Raw genomic sequence first — 16,755 nt, 5'->3', positions numbered from 1 at the left:
AGTTGACCATCAGCTACAAAGGATGCAACAAGGCAGGAAAGCCTCCCTTCCCCCAGCTCGCTGCCAGAGCAATGCGTACCGAGCAGCACTCTGCTCCTCACCCCATGTGGCAGAGCATCACCCACCACACCAGCACTGCACCTGCTGTGCCCATGGCTGCAGCTCCACTGCATGGGCAGACACTGCTGTGCCACCCTTGGAAAGCAGAGCTGCCAGGCACAGGGAAGGAGCTCGCTGCAGCCTGGGCATTCTTTGTCTCTCCACAGCCCAGAGGACATGAGACAGCAGCAGCTTCAGCAAGAGGCAGCCAGTCAACAAGCTCAGCTCAGCCCCAGCCCCTGGGGCTTTATTAACTTCGGCAACACGTAGCTGCCACACAGGGAAGGCGGAGAGAAAAGCATAGGAAGGTGCACCAAGAGGTGGCTGCATATGGATGCAAAGCTCAGACACAGCTCACAGTGCTGCTCCTGGCAGGCAGATCTGCAGCCCCTGGATACAGCTCAGGACAGCAGAGACAAAGGCTCCTGCAGGGTTCCCAGTGCACAGCCAGACATGCAGCAGCACTGTAGCAGCAGCAGAGCACAGCTGGAGGTCCTCTCCAAACAACGGGCAAACCTCCAGCAACATGCAGAACTCTCCACTCTGCCCAAACGTGCCCTAACCCAGGAGCTGAGTGGGACAGCTCTGCCATCTCTTGCATGCAGAAATGACAACAGAGAACGGGAGCCCAGCACGGGGCCCAGCACCACCTACACTCACCAGCTGCTTCAGTCACAAGGGAATAGCTGAGGCCACGTGCAAGCAGGAGCACAGCAGCTCTGGGGACCACACTTGTGCCAGCTCAGAGCAAGGCAGCATCCCTGAGCACAAGCAGGCAGTATGCTGGTCCAGCCAGCCTTCTCTGGGAGACGGAGCAGCAAAAAGTCTGCAGTTATTTACCAGCAAATTGTTGTCTCATACTGCCTGCAGCTCTGCACATGCCAAGTAACCACAGCTCCTCCTGTTACACAGGATGCAAAGCCCCTTAAGACTGCCCTTCCTGGGACACAGAACCAGCTAGCACTGCTGTCGGGAATATGGAGGCAACACAAGTGCAGTAAGCTTGCTGTGAAGCTTTAAGAAGGTTCATAATCTCCAGGCCTAGGGCTAAGATATGAACTCAGGCTCTCTGGAGCTCACTTTCCCTACTGGATATTGTAAGACAAAATGAGGCAAATAGTGTTTGGGTTGTTTTTTTTTTTTTTTTCCTTTTATGAACTTCTCAAAATCCAGAGAAGAGGGAGGAGGCAACCTCACCATATATGAGATATTGCCAACTCCAGAGCAGGCCAGAAGGCAAGAACCTCCCATCTACCAGCATCTCACACACTGCCTCTGACAATCCACCTCAGTGCCACACCAACCATAACAAATGTGCCAGGCCCAAGCACCCATCGACATGCCCACATCTTCCTATGGTTCCTTCCAGGATTCCAAGAGGCATTTTAAGAGCATCTCTGTGGGATGGACAACAGCACAGCCAGGGCACCCATCAGCTTCAGCCCTATGTGGAGCGAGTGCTCTGCACGCTGAGCACAACGGCGACCTCCATTCCCTCCATACCACTACAGCACCACTGCCACAACGAGCAAGTGTTGGCTGGAATATATTACTGGCATTACAAAGTCCATAAGAAACATCATCACAGATGTGAGCAAAGGTGGGGGATGCCAAACCACGCCGAGAGTGGCCATGGTCATAACCACTGTACTGCAAATCCCCATTCCATATCAGATCCCATTTAAGGTCCATTTAAGCATTCTGGTGAAACAAAGCTGGACATTATATATCTGAATGATGTGGTGTCACAGAAAGCAACTGCAGGCTAGAGAGGCTGCTAGCACTGCAAGCTCAGGAATGCCCCATAGCATCCTTCCGCTGGAATACATTCATGCATGAGGCACACTCTAATCTGGTGCCCCTTCCAGAATCTCAATGCATTTTACCAATCAAGTAATAGAGAAAAGGTTGGAGATATTGATCTGGGTGGCACACAGCATAAATGTGCGTAAAAATGCCGGAGATAAGTGGCCAAGGGATTCCAAACCATAGAAGCCTTTTCACTTACGCAGTGAAAGGCCTTTGTAAAGCAGATGAACTGATCCCAAAGGCAGGGCTGTGCAAAGCAACGTTGGATGACAAGATGCCTTTCTGCACATCTTCTGCCCCAAGCCTCTGCTTTTCTTCTCAGGTGAATCTGCACACACACAGTCCAGGTAAAGCTGTTTTTCCGAAGGAGGTTCTACTTCAACAATGCCTGGGACCGGGTGACTAAGCATCCATTTTCTCCCTCCTTTTTAAGTTCAGTTTAATTATTGTCCCCTTTGATGCTGCCTTGAGAAATTCCAATAAAAGAGTGCAGCAACTGCCAGAGCAGGAGCTATTCACAACCTCTTGGCTTCTCATGCTCAGCCACTTTCTGCTATCAGACACACTGGGAGGAACAGTTATTTCTTAAAGCACTCACACAAGCAGTGTTTGGAAGAACGTATTTTCAAAGTTCTGGATTTATTTTTTCTATTTTTCTTTTCCTCCAAATCATCTTTGGTCCAAGTTTCAAAGAAATTTTAATTGCAAAGAAAATCTCAAAGTCCGCCTTAGGGAAGAGAGTTTTACAGCCATAACGGTTTCGCTCTGCAGCAATTCTTTTCCAAAACGGAATTTTCACGCCTTGTCTACGTGAATACAATACTTTTAATTTGCCTTTAAAAACAAACTCAGAGGAGGTGAAAGCAAAGGCAGCATCCCGCGGCCCTGACTACATACACAATCTCTGCCCACGTCTGAGAGGAACCGACTCCAAGCCAGGGGGAGAGGAAAGCATGAAGAGGCTCTGTGCCTGCAGCACAGCTGGCTGCACTGTGCCCCCCCAGCGCCCTGCAGGCGAGCAGTCAGCAGCAGCACTGCCCAGCTGGGCAAACAACGCACCTCCTGCACAAACTGCTGTCCCAGCTGAGCACAGACATCCCTGCACTGACTGCCAACGGTCGGATGGGAAAAACCACGGCTCCAGTGAGGATTGCTGTGCCTATCCAGACTTGGTCTCCCTGTTCAGCACAGCTCCTGTGCTGCCCACCTGTTGGACGCAGCTCTGACAGCCCCTGGTTGCTCCTTCCTGTGGATCTGACCAATTGCCTGAAGTGCTAACAAAAAAGCAGAACGAGGCACTGGTGCACTCAGGGCAGGGCATGGCAAGTCTTCCCCTCACATAGGCAAGCTGTCCCTAGGACCCACCAACTGCTTTGGCAGAGGGAGAATCACAGAACCATTAAGGTTAGAAAAGACCTCTAAGGCCGCCAAGTCCAACCATCCACCTACCACCAGTGCTGTCCACTATCCATATCCCTCAGTCCCACATCCACCTTTTCCTTAAATACCCCAGGGATGGTGATCCCACCACTCCCTGGGCAGCCCATCCAATGCATCACTGCTCTTTTGAGAAGAAACTCTTCCTGACATCCAACCCGCACCTCCCCTGGCACAACTTGAGGCTGTTCCCTCTTCTCCCATTGCAGGTCCCCAAAGGCTGTGGAGCAGAAGAATCAGCTCTCAGCAGCAGATGGGAGGCAAAAACAATGAAAGAAAAAACCCGAAAAAGACACATCCCATTGCCACAAGTCCAAATCTGACAAAGATCTGACAAATCTGACAAAGAAAGGGAAAAAACAAGCAGTGAATTCAATCATGACCTGCCAGAAAGTGCCAAGGGAGCCCTCTTAGGTAGCAAAATCCATAAAGGAGAGGAGATTATCCCAATCAGGAACTTCTGAAGGGTTGGACTGAGCCAAGGGACCGGCCAAACTGCGACTGAAAGGCGGTGTAAAATTGGCCTTAATGCAGAGGTGAAGCTGAAAGAGAGTACATGAAGGAGATGCTCGTCTGCAGATGGGAAGGCAAACAGGGTGACATTGCTGTTCCTACCTGTAGCACTGAGCATTAACCCAGCTCCTCCCTGCCCACTGCCCCTCCATGCCCTGCAAACCAGCAGAGAAGAAAGGAACAGCCCCAGCACTGGGCTGCCCAGTGCAGGGTGAGAGGAATCAAGGCTGACAGCCCTGACAAGTGGGCACCTGGATAGGAATTAAAGCACAGATTAAAATAAAAGACAGGAAATGGAATTCTTAGACTTTGACAAATGTGGGGGGAATTGGGTACTTTTATTCAAATGTTTGGCAGATGTATGAATTATTTATCACTCAATATCGTGTGGTTAAACAGAAGATGTTCACAGCTTTCTTACCTGCCACTCCCTACCTCCCATGCAAGTTGCCCAAATTCCTACAGAAACAACACGTGGGCATTACTGAGCCAGAAGGGCTCCAAGCAGCTTCCTTCTGTTTACTGCCCAGGGTTCGAGGGCAGATTTAGTCCTCAGGTTAAATAAATGCTATGGCAGAAACACGACATCCTTGGGAAGGTCTTGCTGCTGCCAACTCTTCTTTCCCATGCATTTTTTTTTCTTTTTTCCCCACAATAAGGGCAGTGAGGCAGTGGCACAGAGATGAGTTGGGTCCCTCATCCCTGCAGGCACTCAGGTCAGGCTGGGGGGCTCTGAGCACTGAAGGAGCTGTGGGTGTCCCTGTGCACTGCCTGGGGACAGATTACACGGCCTTTTAGGGTCCATTCCAACTCAAACCATTCCACGATTCTCTTTGATGCTCTTAGCAATTTTGTCCCTGGAAACCTCTCTGTCCTATGGTAGGATGCACATCACCTCCTTCCAGCACACACGGCACCAGAGAAGTCTCCCCTCAATCCAAAACGGTGCCGTTTCGAGATGGTGAGTCCAAAGGCAGCACAGGGTCACACGGATTGAAGCCAGGAGGACATAAGGGAGAAAAAGAGAGCAGCGAAAAGCAGGACAAGACTTGGGGGAGTTGCACCTCAGGGCTCATGCCCACAGCTTTGACAGTGCTTTCCGCCCATGTAATAGGATGATCAGCTGCACGCAGCCCAGATCAGAAGCAGGCACTGACTTTGTTGCTGGCACCTCAGGCCGAAAGCAGCCTGTGAAGATGCAAGTGACTTCCTCAGCACCTCAGGACAAGCTCTGCAGCAGTAAACAGCTGTCAGGAAGATGGAAGAATGAGAGTAATTAGTCTCTTTAACGCCAATTTCAGCCTGATCTTTCACACTTAAGAAAACTGTTCCAATGCTTTTCTTATTTTCAGAGGAGCTCATTAAATAAGAATTAGAAGCAAGATAGTATAACAGATAAGAACATTATTTCTGCAACAATAAACCTGCCAAAATCCACTGCTTTGCAGCTGCTCAGCCTCCCAGGCTGCCCCTGGAATGTCCAGACCGGTGCCGCCACATTCACATTGCAACCTGCGCTGTACCACCTCAGGACAGGGTGTGTTGGTATGGGGAAGGGCCTTGGACCAAACCCTTCTGTTCTCCAGAAACCACTGAGCAACCACAGAGGGGAAAGGAATCTCAGCACCGCACCAGTTTGGGACCTGGAGGTGAACATCGTGCAGCCTCACTCCTCAAAGGGGAAGAAAATATGTTTTGTTACGATGCGGCACTGCTCAGAAAAATCCAGAATTGGCAGGAATCCCTGGTGGCTGAGTCACTCCTTGGGAAGAACTTGTCAGCCATCAGGACTGCAGAAGTCTACCTGAAAGCTGGCTTCTCCAGAAAGAGCACAGCAAGGTTGAGCTACCACCACACCTCTCATCTCCACCCTGCAGGCACGCAGCTGAAGGCAGAGGTGCCCCAGAAACACTGCTGTCCATGTAAAAGCCAAGCAACGAGCAGAAGGGGCAGAAAGCCTTTTCCTTGGAGGGGACAGGTCCCTCAGATATGGGGCTGAGTCAGGGAAGCAACACAGTCCTACCACAGGCCAAAAAAAAAATTCATACTAACGCAAAATCAGAAGCTTTTGGCATCTTGTCTGACAGAATCAAATTTTTATATCCTTCCATGCCCAATAAATTCTGTTCACAAAGAACAAGAAGAAAAAAAGAAGTAGTAAAAGCCTTAATAAATGCTGGAAGAGCAGGGAGCTCACACCGACTCCCAGCCCGGCGTAGCTCCTGGATAATCTAGGCAATAGTTTATTTTTCTCTCCAGTATCATTTTCCCAGCTTGATCTCTACTGTCGCAGTATGATGGTTTCACCCCATTAGCCTTGCTTAAAAAAGTGATCCCAGGACTGTGAGTGTTATTGCCCACATAAATCAGGAGGCTTTGAATACGGAGCACCTTTAAATAAACAGCTGATGGAAGTGAAGTTCCGGGATCATTATTAATAGCTTTTCATTTCTGTGTCCGCTGTGCTGTGACATTCTTTCCCAGCAGAAAGCCTCCGCTTCCTATCCCCAGTACATCTGATCCCATGAGTCCTCCAGTCGGAATGAATGACTGTACCTTTGTGTTAATTGCACAGCCCATTCCACAAACTGAATACTAATATTAACTAGCAATAGGAGGAGGCTTTGCGGAGCGGGAGCAAGAGGATGGTTTGAAGGCAGGTACACCAGCCCCACTGCCTTCCCGTGCGTGCACAAGGGGAGAAGTGCTCGCCTTCACCTCCTCGTAAGCAAAGGCAGATAGTACACACAGGCAATCCCCACAACAGGTCACAAGAGCCCACTCCATTCCCAGACCACCTGCCCAGGGAGCATGCCTTGTGCAGGTGGACAGACAAAGCTTTCCCCTGCCCTGCCACGCTTCTCATATGCTCCCCCAGACAGAATGATGCCCATCACTCCACTCCTTGCATTCAGCTCCTGGCCAAGACCAAGGGTACACAGAACCAACGGGAGGCAGCCATCCAGAACAGCCCTGCTGATACTTATATGTGCTTCTCAAAAGCTTCACCTGGCCAGATTCAGTATTTTTCACCAGCATGCCTTGTTCAGGAAGGGAACGCTCTCCCCCCTCCACCTCTGGCAATGAGGAATTGTTCTGACAGCTGCAGGCAGGTGCACAGCAGCCCAGAGCAGATGGGAGCTCCAATTGCCATGGGCAGATCTAATGTCAGCAACTGGAGAAAGGCAAATCACCACCGTGCCCCGCTCCTGGGCTGCTGAGCCCAGGATGAGACCTCACCAAGAGGGACCTCGGCCACCTGTTCTGGGAGCAGAATTTCTCCTAGAGAAAGTGGAGGGTAAGCAAATCTGCCAAGGCGACCTGCAGCTTCAGCAACCTTTGCAGACAACCATAAACCCCAGGGCCAGGTGAGGGATCTTGGTTTTACTGCCTATTGCTTGCTCTTCCCCAGATCCAGGTGTCAGCAAAGAGGTTCAGGACACGAGAACTGACACAGGCACAGCAAAAGGCTCCTCTGTCAGAGCCAGAATGGAAGGAAGCACCTGAGAACTATGAAGCGCGGCTGAACAAAGCTGGAAGAGACCACTGCAGACAGAATACACATTTCTCAGAGGGCTGAAAGAGTGTAAAACTGTTTTCTGACTTCAGAATCCTTTCCTAGTTCAAACCTGAATCATTGACACATCATGATGATTGCCACAGCAGAGCCACATCTCTGACAAATCAAAAAGAATACCTTGGCTTGCTGGATATGATTTGGCAAGCTGGAGACAGTACCCACCTTCTCTCCACGAGGAACTCTGACCACTTTGTCAGGTGAAAAACAAAAACTTGATTCCTCCTCCCCTATCTCCAGTGCTGTTCTTGCAGGCTGTGGCCCAGCACCCAGCAGTCACACAGGGCTGCCAGTACAGCAGGGGCACTGCGAGCACAGCGTGTCACTGGGAGCTCTGCTTTTCTCCTTCAGCATCCCACTGAAGTTCATCAGATCTCCGCAGAGGCCCCACGTGCAAAGTGCAGTTGGAAAGCAGAACGTTTCTGAAAGCCCAGCACGTTTGAATGGCATCCACAGGTAGCTTCAGTTCCACGTTACTACCAATCCAATGTCACGCTGAGCATGGGACAGACTGGGAGCTCTGGGAACAAGCAACTGGGCTCAATACAAGTAATGAAAGGAGATGAATTGACCCATCCATCGATCAGGCCTAAGAGTTCAGGGCTTTGGTGCTGAACTCCAGCAAACAGGAGACACATTTTCCCTTCCAGCATCCCAGGATGGACACAGGACACACGCAGGGCTTTGCACGGGTCACATGTCACTACTGAGCCCTTTGCCTCCGCCAGTCCTGGCAACAGGGAGACTGTGGGAGTCTGCTCTCTCCAACACACGAGCTTTGAAGGGTCTATCCTGATGTATCTGCACAAAGCAGGGACCTTGAGGCCTTGCATGTACGTTCTAATGTTATTATTATCAAAAGAAATGAAGAGGGACATGGTGAGGTGAAAGGCAACAAAGCAGCCCAGGCAACAAAGGGAGACAGAGAGATTACAGTAGCAACGGGGAAGACAGAAAAGCAAATGGACAAAGTGCATGTGAAAGAATAGAGCCAAGGAGAGATATGCATACACGTGAGCAAGCAGGATTGTGTTGGAACACGTGAGCGCAACGCACACAGGAGGGGGCACGGAATCCCACACAGGCAGGTGCAGTCCTGCACAGCCCTGAGCCCCTCAGACCCTCTGTGGGTTTGCAGCACTGCCCCTTGCACACATAGAATGCTGTGACCCACTTCACTCCATCCAGCGCAGACCCTCACAGCCATCCCATGGCAGTGACAATCCTCACAACCAAGCCAAAGCTGAACCCCAGCCCACCTCCACCTCCTCCCCCCAGAGCTCCATGCTGGAATTGAGGAGAACTGGCAGCACACAGACACTTCCCATTGCCCACATGCAAACACAGCTCTCCCCAGCTTTGTCATCCTCACACACTGCATCTTCGCTTCCTGCTGTCTTTATCATTGCATCGCGGACCTTTGCTCCTTCTCCCCTTATTCCCTGGGCTGCTTCACTCCCCCCTCCTTCTCCTCAGTTCTCTAGCTTTTTTTCATGATGATCATGTCAGAATTCATGCACAAAGCCCAGAGTCCCTCATGCGTGCCTAAACAGGGGCAGGGACACCCAGAGCCCAGCATCCCAGTGCCAAAGGAATCCCCACATGCTCCCTCAGCCCCTCACCAGCAGGACAGTGCAAGAAGCAGAAAAGTCCTTGACTCGGCAGAAGCATCAGTCTGCAACAACTGAAAACATCAGTGTTATCGACATCATTTTCATCAAAAATCCAAAGCACAGCATTAGAGAAGACTCTACAAAGAGAATTAACTCTCTCCCAGCCAAAAGTGTGATATGCCCCGCTCCAGCCGTGCATGCCTCCTTCACCTACAGGGAATCTGCAAACCCCAATCAATCCTAACACTGAGGAAGGTGAACACTGAGCTCTGTAAACGTGGCTGAAGCCAACCAGGAGCAATACCACACAGGTAGATGTGTTTCTTTGCTTCCTACCCTCCATATCATCACCTTCCCAGGTTGCTGGGTTAGCAGCAGCCTCAGCAGAGTCTGGGAACACAAAGCAGAGCAGCGTGCAGTCAAAAAGCCCTTCTCCCCCACGGTGCACATGGAGCTGCATCCACCTCCTGCCCAAAACCTATCACGGCCTCATGGTGAATTGACACCAAAACTCACACCTGAATACATAATGTGATTCAAAACCAGAATAGCAAGTCCCAGCTGCCTTGAGCGGTGCTGAGAGTGAACCTTCAAGAAGCTCAGGATGAACCAGGCACTGGGTCTGTCCAGGCCTCAGCCCATGGCAGGTACACCAAATGCTCAGGAGACAGCTGACGGTCTCAGTGCACAGACAGACCTCACACACACAAAACCAGCTCACCCACCAGATACAAAAGGAGAAAGAAAAGCTGGCATTACTATTTCTAAATATACTTGGGAGGCACCAGATAGCACAGTGATGGAGCAGATAGGAAAAAAAAAAAGATAGAGATGAGTCTCAGTGCCATCCTTTGAGCGCTCACAAGGGAAACGCACGTGCTGCCTCATGGCAGCCAGGACCAGGCAGCATGCTCCCAGCCTTCAGACCAGCTCAGCTGTGCTTCAAAGCAAGGGCCTTCCAGCCTGCTGCTTCACAACCCCTCCCTCTCATTGCTATTTTGCAGCAGGCAGCTTTTCACAACCAGGACAGCACTTGGCAGGAGCAATACAGACCCAGCTGCAGATTTTCTGGTTCTTGGACAGCAAAGGGTTCAGAAAAGGCCTTCCCAGCAGTGTCAAGCTGGACTGAAGTCTGTACCCAGGAACCAAAGAGGGACATTCAGCAGACTGAGAGCAGTCACAGGTCAGATCCTGTCTGTCCAGCTCAACCACAGCAATAAACCGAGGCTAATTTGCAACAGCTGAGGTAGCTCACTGCCCTGCTCCGAGGCTTGTTTTTTTGGCACTCAGTTTTTTCCTGTCTTATCAAAACAGATATGTGATTGGCAGCATAACAGGCAGTCCCAGACAAGCTTCTGCCATCAAACTCACAGAGCACAGGCAAAGTGTCCCACTGTCCTAACCAGGTTAACAAGAGCCCCCTGACAAAAGGCACCAAGCAACTTCCCACAGCGCAGGCACTCCGAAGAGGCACGCAGTAAGAAGTGTTTAGGAGTCCCAAAACACATGGCAGCATCACCACTGGCCGCACGCACAGCCAGAGCAGAGGAAGACAAATCAATCCTTTTCCCAGTCCATTAACCAGAAAGCAGCACAGTGAGAAGCCACCACAGTGCTTGCACAGTCCTTCAAGCCTCTCAGTGCTGTGAGCTCATGTCTGTCACCAAGCAGCCCAGAACCACCAGCTCATCCAGATGGGGTCACCTCCCAGAGCAGCACCAACAGTCCATCTGTAACTCACAGAAGTGTATGGGCAGCCAGGTGTAGTCTAACCCAGTGCTTCTAAACACAAATCCTCCATTGCATAAAAACGCCAACAACTTTTCCAAAGCCTGTAAATACTCACCTGTGGTTGCTTCTCCACCCAGGGATAGCTTGTAATTCATACCTCCATCGCGTGGCAGTACCAAGGAAGGAAGCAGCACCAGCTGCCAGCACAGCACGCAGGACAAGGCAGGTCTCACAGTGTCAGACTCCACAGCCCTGACCCACGAGCTCCTGCCTGCCCCAGCTAAGCCACCACCAAGTCCTGGGTGAGGGTCAGCAGCAGCCACTGCAGCCCTGTTTGCTGGATGCTTTGCCTACAGCACCTACACCAGCTGCAGCTGCTCAGAGCTCTTTGTGCCCAGCACAGCTGCCCAAAGCCGGGTCAGATCAAACCCACCTGAGGCTTTGCCTGATCCAAACTCAGGCAGCAACACAGAGACATTTGGGAAGGGTGTGGTCGCTTCTCAGCCTCCGGCAAGCCTACCTCAGCCATTGCCCACTAGAGGATCCTGCCTCTAATCTCATCTCTCAGAGCACCTTTCAAATTAATTCGTTAATTGGCGTGTCAGGCTGCGCATAGGAACGGAGGATGCATGGCTCCCTCTGCCGGCACGCGGCCCGAGGAGCCCCACGCCCTCTCCTCCCCAAAAACAGTGGGACCCCAATGCTGCTCTGCCCGCAGCACCTCGGGGGGCTCAGCCCGAGTCCCACCCAGGGAAGGCTTCCCGAGCAAACACCCTGCCCCTGGGCACGCTGCTGCAGCTCTGCTGGGGAGAAGAGCACATCCTTGGGGAACTGGCCAGGGGGGCATTGGAAATGGGTGCTCAGCTGACTTTTACAAGTTTGAGCTGGGGCATCACTTCCTAAGGGCTGTGCTGATGCTCGTCTGCTATCCAAAGGCTCTGCCGTATTGCCACCGGCCAAGCTCTGAGCTCTGCAACCCCCAGCTCCTCAAGGAACCGCTCTCTTTGTGTCCTTCACCTTCCAGACTCAGCAGTAGGGGAAGGCAGCTGCCCCTCACACGCAGCACAGCTTCTGGCAGCTTCTGGCAGCCTGGCCATGGCTGTGACGGCAGGCAGGAGAGTATTTCTGTACTGTTCAGAAACAGAACAGTGAAAATCCAGAAGAGCCCACGGCCAGGGGTAACACCAGAGTGGGGTCTCTGGTGATGAGGGGTGGCAGTGTCCCATCTCTGATTTCTCACACATCTCAAACTGCGTCTCTCCTGAAAGGAGGCTGAGAGGAGGTGCTCAGAGTTTGAGCCACTGTTAGCAGCAAGGATTACCAGAGAAACAGCATTCTGAGGATTGCAAATTCCAGGAAGCAGCGGCAGTAGGAGCAGAGGGAGATAATCCCAGTGTGACAGAGAGGGAAGGAAGCGGGACCAGGAAAGGGAGCGCAGCATCCTCAGGCGCATAAAGAACTCGCTGTGCTGCTCCCAATGAGCCACAGCCCCCCACAGCTCACCCTGTATCAGTCACAGTCTACCAGACCACACCTTTCCCCATTCCTGCACACAGCGCCGTGTCTCTGTGCCCCTACTTGTGCATGGGCTTCTGCCAAAAGAAATACAGTGCTTTTGAGGCTCTATTTATTGCCCAGGATGTTTCTATGGAGACTCCCATCATTGGCTGCAAAAGGCTTCTGGCCATCAGCATCTTCAGGTGGGTTGAGGGCTTCAAGCTGCAAATCACCAGCATTTCTTATTGCCATCAGCCTCAGTTAATTAGGAAAAAAATTAGCAAAATTGACTTGAAGTGGTGATGGTGAGTAAAGCAGTGTAAAAAGGAGTGGTCCTGCAGCCTTTTTCCCTCATTGTCCTCTGAAGCACTGTAGCATGGCAGAGCAGGAAAGGGGTAGAGGCATCTGCAAGAGGGGACTGAACAGAGTTCTGCTGTGATGATTCCCTGTGTGGGAAGGCTTTTCCATTCAGCAAGGCTCACACAGCTGTACCCTTGCAGCAAAGGGATGCTTACCCTGTACAATAGCTGGCCCTGGCACGCTGCTTCCCAAAGGAAGGCCGGGATGTTCTCAGCTCTGCTCAGTGAGCACCTGACCAAATGCTGCAGCCGCAGACTTGTGACTGTTGCAGACAAACACCAGGCCCAGCATCACCTCCATCGTACCCACAGCTTCCCTCCATTGTCAGCCACTCAGTGCCAAAATCAGCACAGGACAGAGGTGAGGCAATTCTCTGCGCAGCAGACCCTGCACACAGCAGTGTTAATAGGCACCAGTCCTGCAGCGTGTGAACCAAAGCATGGGAAAGCACCTTGATTTTCAGCACAGCTCTCGGGGCAGCAGGGAATGATCCAGCCAGAACCTCACCCTTGGGCTGCAGGCGGATGGGCTGGCTGCTTTCTGCGCAGCCTCAACCTCTGTGTCCTTCATGTTTTGTTCAAAGAGGTCCTTTGGGATCTTACAGCTTCCATAGAAAAAGAAGGACCCCACACCCCTTGCAGGCATGCCAGCCAACCTCGAGGGCTAGGAAAGGCAGCAAGTGCTGAAAAAGACATCTGCTTTTGCTATGCAGACATTGCACCACAGAACCAGCAGCACAGCCTCAACCAACAGTGCTTCCCCAACAGCACGGCACAAAACTGTCTACTCTCAATCAAAGCATAGAATAAACACAAAATAAAACTTGAAAAAAAAAAAAAAAAAAAAAAGAAACAGAAGAGAAAGAGATATAGGGCTCACATAAGGTAAAGTGTTATGGAGTCATAGGATGGTTTGAGTTGGAAGGGACACTTAAAGGCCATCCGGCCCAATGCCCTGCAGTGCGCAGGGACACCCGCAGCTCCATCAGTGCTCACAGCCCCCCAGCCTGACCTGAGTGCCTGCAGGGATGGGGTGCCCACCTCATCTCTGTGCCACTGCCTCACCGCCCTTACTGTAAAACCTTCTTCCTTTAATTCAAACCGAATCTCCCCTCTTTCAGTTTGAAACCGTTTCCCTTGTCCCATCACACAGACCCTGCTCAAGAGCCCATCCCCTCTCCCTTACAGCCCCTTCAGGCACTGACAGACCACTCTCAGCTCTCCCCACAGCTCTCTTCCTCCCTTCTGGGCTGCACAGCCCCAGCTCTCCCCTCCTGTCATTGCAAGAGATCAAGCTGAAAATAACTGGGGTGTGCTGTGTTCCCTATACAAGCTTTGCAAATAATGGAATGTCAGCAATGAATGCAAAAAGAACTGTGATCCTGGGGGAAGGGTCTCTGCAGTGGCTACTGGTGGGGTCAGAGCAACTCCCACTGTCCCACCACAGTTCTCTGAAGTGGAAACCAATGCTCAAACTGGATGTGGCTGCAGGCACAGATGTCCCGTGGGCACCCAACTATGGATCCATAGCCCTAAAGTGAGCACCCCATGCCTCTGGTCTGCAGGAGAGCAGGGAAAGCTGACAGGCAGCGTTTTGCTGGCCAAACCCAATTTCTACATGCAATCCATCAAAAATCAGATCCTTCCAAATGGGCCATGCCTTGGGACATGTGGACCAATCCACAGAGAAGTGTCACTCCTTGTAAACTCAAACACAGTTGCATAACAGCGTGGTTGAAAGATCTCCACGCAAACCCATGCATGGTTGTGTTCCTATGTACAAATGCAGTTCGGTGAGCTGACAGCAAAAGAAAACAACTATTGCCATCCTACTTCTTCTTCAACGTGCTTTACTTCAGTTTTCAAACACGGGCTCTCAGGATGATTGGTTTCAGTGGCCACTTGTCTGTCCTAAGTATGAAACCACTGTGTCACATCACAGGCAATGCACCAAAAAGCGAAGGACTTTTATTTTTTTTTAAGGAAAAAAGCTGCTGCTTTTTTACCTATGAAACAGCACTCACTTTTTCCTTTCACAAGCCCATCACTTTCAATGTCGTGTCATCACCATTTCATACAGAGACCAAGTTTCACCTGCTCCAGCCCCCACTTAGCTGGAGCAGAGCTGTACGCAGTACTGAGGTCAGTACAGGCTCTGGGCCATCTTATCCCATTTCAGTGGGCTCTCCCCTGTGCAACTCTCAGAGTCCTGTCAACATTTCCAGGGATTTCATCAATAAGCAGCAGAACCACCTTTTGGCCTTGAACACAAATAAACGGAGTATCAGTACAGCAAAACCATTTCAGACTCTTGTTTCCATTTTCCCCTGCTATGCGATACCCAAAGCCAGACAAGCAATTTATTTCCAGCGTTTGAAAACTGATGTGCCAGGATCACAATCTCCAACCCTGATAAGTGTTTGCAGCACATACTCCTTAACCGGTGCTCATGAGAAAGGTGGAGAGCATCCACTGGTCTCATAAGGAAAAACAGAGTGCAGCCGGGGCTCTGAGCTGGGCACCAGGTGTGCAGGAGCACGTTCTGCAGGCTTCAGCAGAAACATAAGTCCTCTGAACAGGTCCCAAAGAAATCGTCATCACCCGGGATTTCCTTACCTGGGATTTCCTTGGTGGCATGAAAGATTACAGGACTGGCTGCTGCTGCAACAGCACAGCACCAAGCCAGCAGCAGACAGGGAGAGGCACATCTCCCTGGTTCTCTGGAAGCTCTGGAGAAGCAGAGCTCTGGCAGCGTGTCCTTCTTACCCCTCTCAGGTGCAAAGCTTTCCCTGAAATGCACTGTGCTGTCTTGGGAAGTTATCCCTGAACTCTGTGCCTGCTCTCCCTGCTGCTACCTGCACCATCATGCCTGTCACTGTTCTTGCTCATGTATAAAATGAGCTTAGGAGAAAAGACAGCGCGGATCTCCCCATACAGAACAACCGAATGTTACAACGATCGGAAATCAGACAAAAGAAGAATGGAGGCATCAACCACATCCCTCTTTGCCCTGCTGGCACGGCAAGCAGCAGTGGGAGCCTGGCTGCCACGGGATGAGCTCCCAGGGCACTCAGCACACGGTGCTGGTGTGAGTGCTGTGGCTGTGCACGCAGGAGGGGCAGACGCAGCTGCAGCCCTTGCCCTCAGCAGGGCCCTGCACAGCCATTGGGGAACCACGTTTTCAATTAGGAAAGTGCCAGTTTTAGCACCGTTATTTTTTTTTAGCGTGGTTATTTATAGTTAGTTGTTAGGAGAAAGAAAAAAAAAAAACAAAAAACAACAACCAACAACAACAAACACCACAAACGTGGCTCCACGCAGAGAGATGCTCCCCTGCCTGCTGAAGGGACTTGGGCAGCACTCCTCGGAAAGCTCAGACGCACGTTCACACACGTCCCTAAGCATGCAGCTGGCATGGAGGGCTCCGGTCTCACTAAGAAAAATGAGATCGTTCTTGGGTAGGAAGGAGCCAGAAGAAAGCACAGGTTTAAAAAGAGCCGCAGCTCCGTGAGAACCCGAGCCCTTTATTGAAGGATACGCCGAACCACGCAGCTGCCGGAGCCCTGGGTACCACCAGAGATGCCCAACGGCGCATAAATCCAAGTCCTCACCCGCCCTGCGGAGCTGAAGCGCCCAACGCTACGGCCGCGGCGCGTCGAAGGGGCGGCGGGGCGCGGAGCCGCGGCGGTCCCGGGCCGGTTGGGGCAGGGCCGAACCATCACAGCCCCACGGGGAGCGCCCGCCGCAGCCTCTCCGAGCGGCTCCAAAGTTTGCGGCGCGGCGATGGACGGGGAAGTTGGGCTCCCCCCGCGGTGCTCCGCCCGCCCCGCCGCCCGCAGCGCCTCTTACCTGGGGCGGCGACCGCGGCGGTCCCCCCGCGCGGGGCTCCCGGCCTCCCGCGGCATCCTGCGCCGCTCCCCGGCACCGAACGGCTCCCGGCGGCCCCACGCGGAGCGGAGCGCGGCGGCTGCTGGCACCGGGCGGGCACGGCGCGAGGCGGGGCGCGGGCGGCGGGGTGTGTGGCTGGGGATGCATGTGCGGCGAGAGCCGCCTTCCTCCCCCTCGCTTCCTTCGCTCCCTTCCTTCCCTCCTTCCCCGCCAGCCCTGCCCAGCCCAGCCT

At 52.2% G+C, this 16,755-nt stretch overlaps 1 protein-coding gene across 1 annotated transcript in view; it reads right to left on the bottom strand.

Annotated features, from left to right (window-relative positions):
• Positions 1-16,598, bottom strand: part of CDH22 (cadherin 22) — a 58,610-nt gene extending 42,012 nt beyond the window's left edge. Inside the window, exon 1 of the mRNA XM_052683965.1 lies at positions 16,485-16,598. The gene's annotated coding sequence lies outside the window, so the exon portion shown is untranslated. The remainder of the gene's footprint in view (positions 1-16,484) is intronic.
• Positions 16,599-16,755: the final 157 nt, after the last annotated feature.

Source organism: Tympanuchus pallidicinctus, unplaced genomic scaffold, assembly GCF_026119805.1.
Source record: "Tympanuchus pallidicinctus isolate F22 unplaced genomic scaffold, pur_lepc_1.0 scaffold20, whole genome shotgun sequence".
NCBI classification, from domain to species: domain Eukaryota; kingdom Metazoa; phylum Chordata; class Aves; order Galliformes; family Phasianidae; genus Tympanuchus; species Tympanuchus pallidicinctus.
The sequence above is the reverse complement of the archived record's forward strand: the minus strand, read 5'-3'. Positions and strand labels throughout refer to the sequence as shown.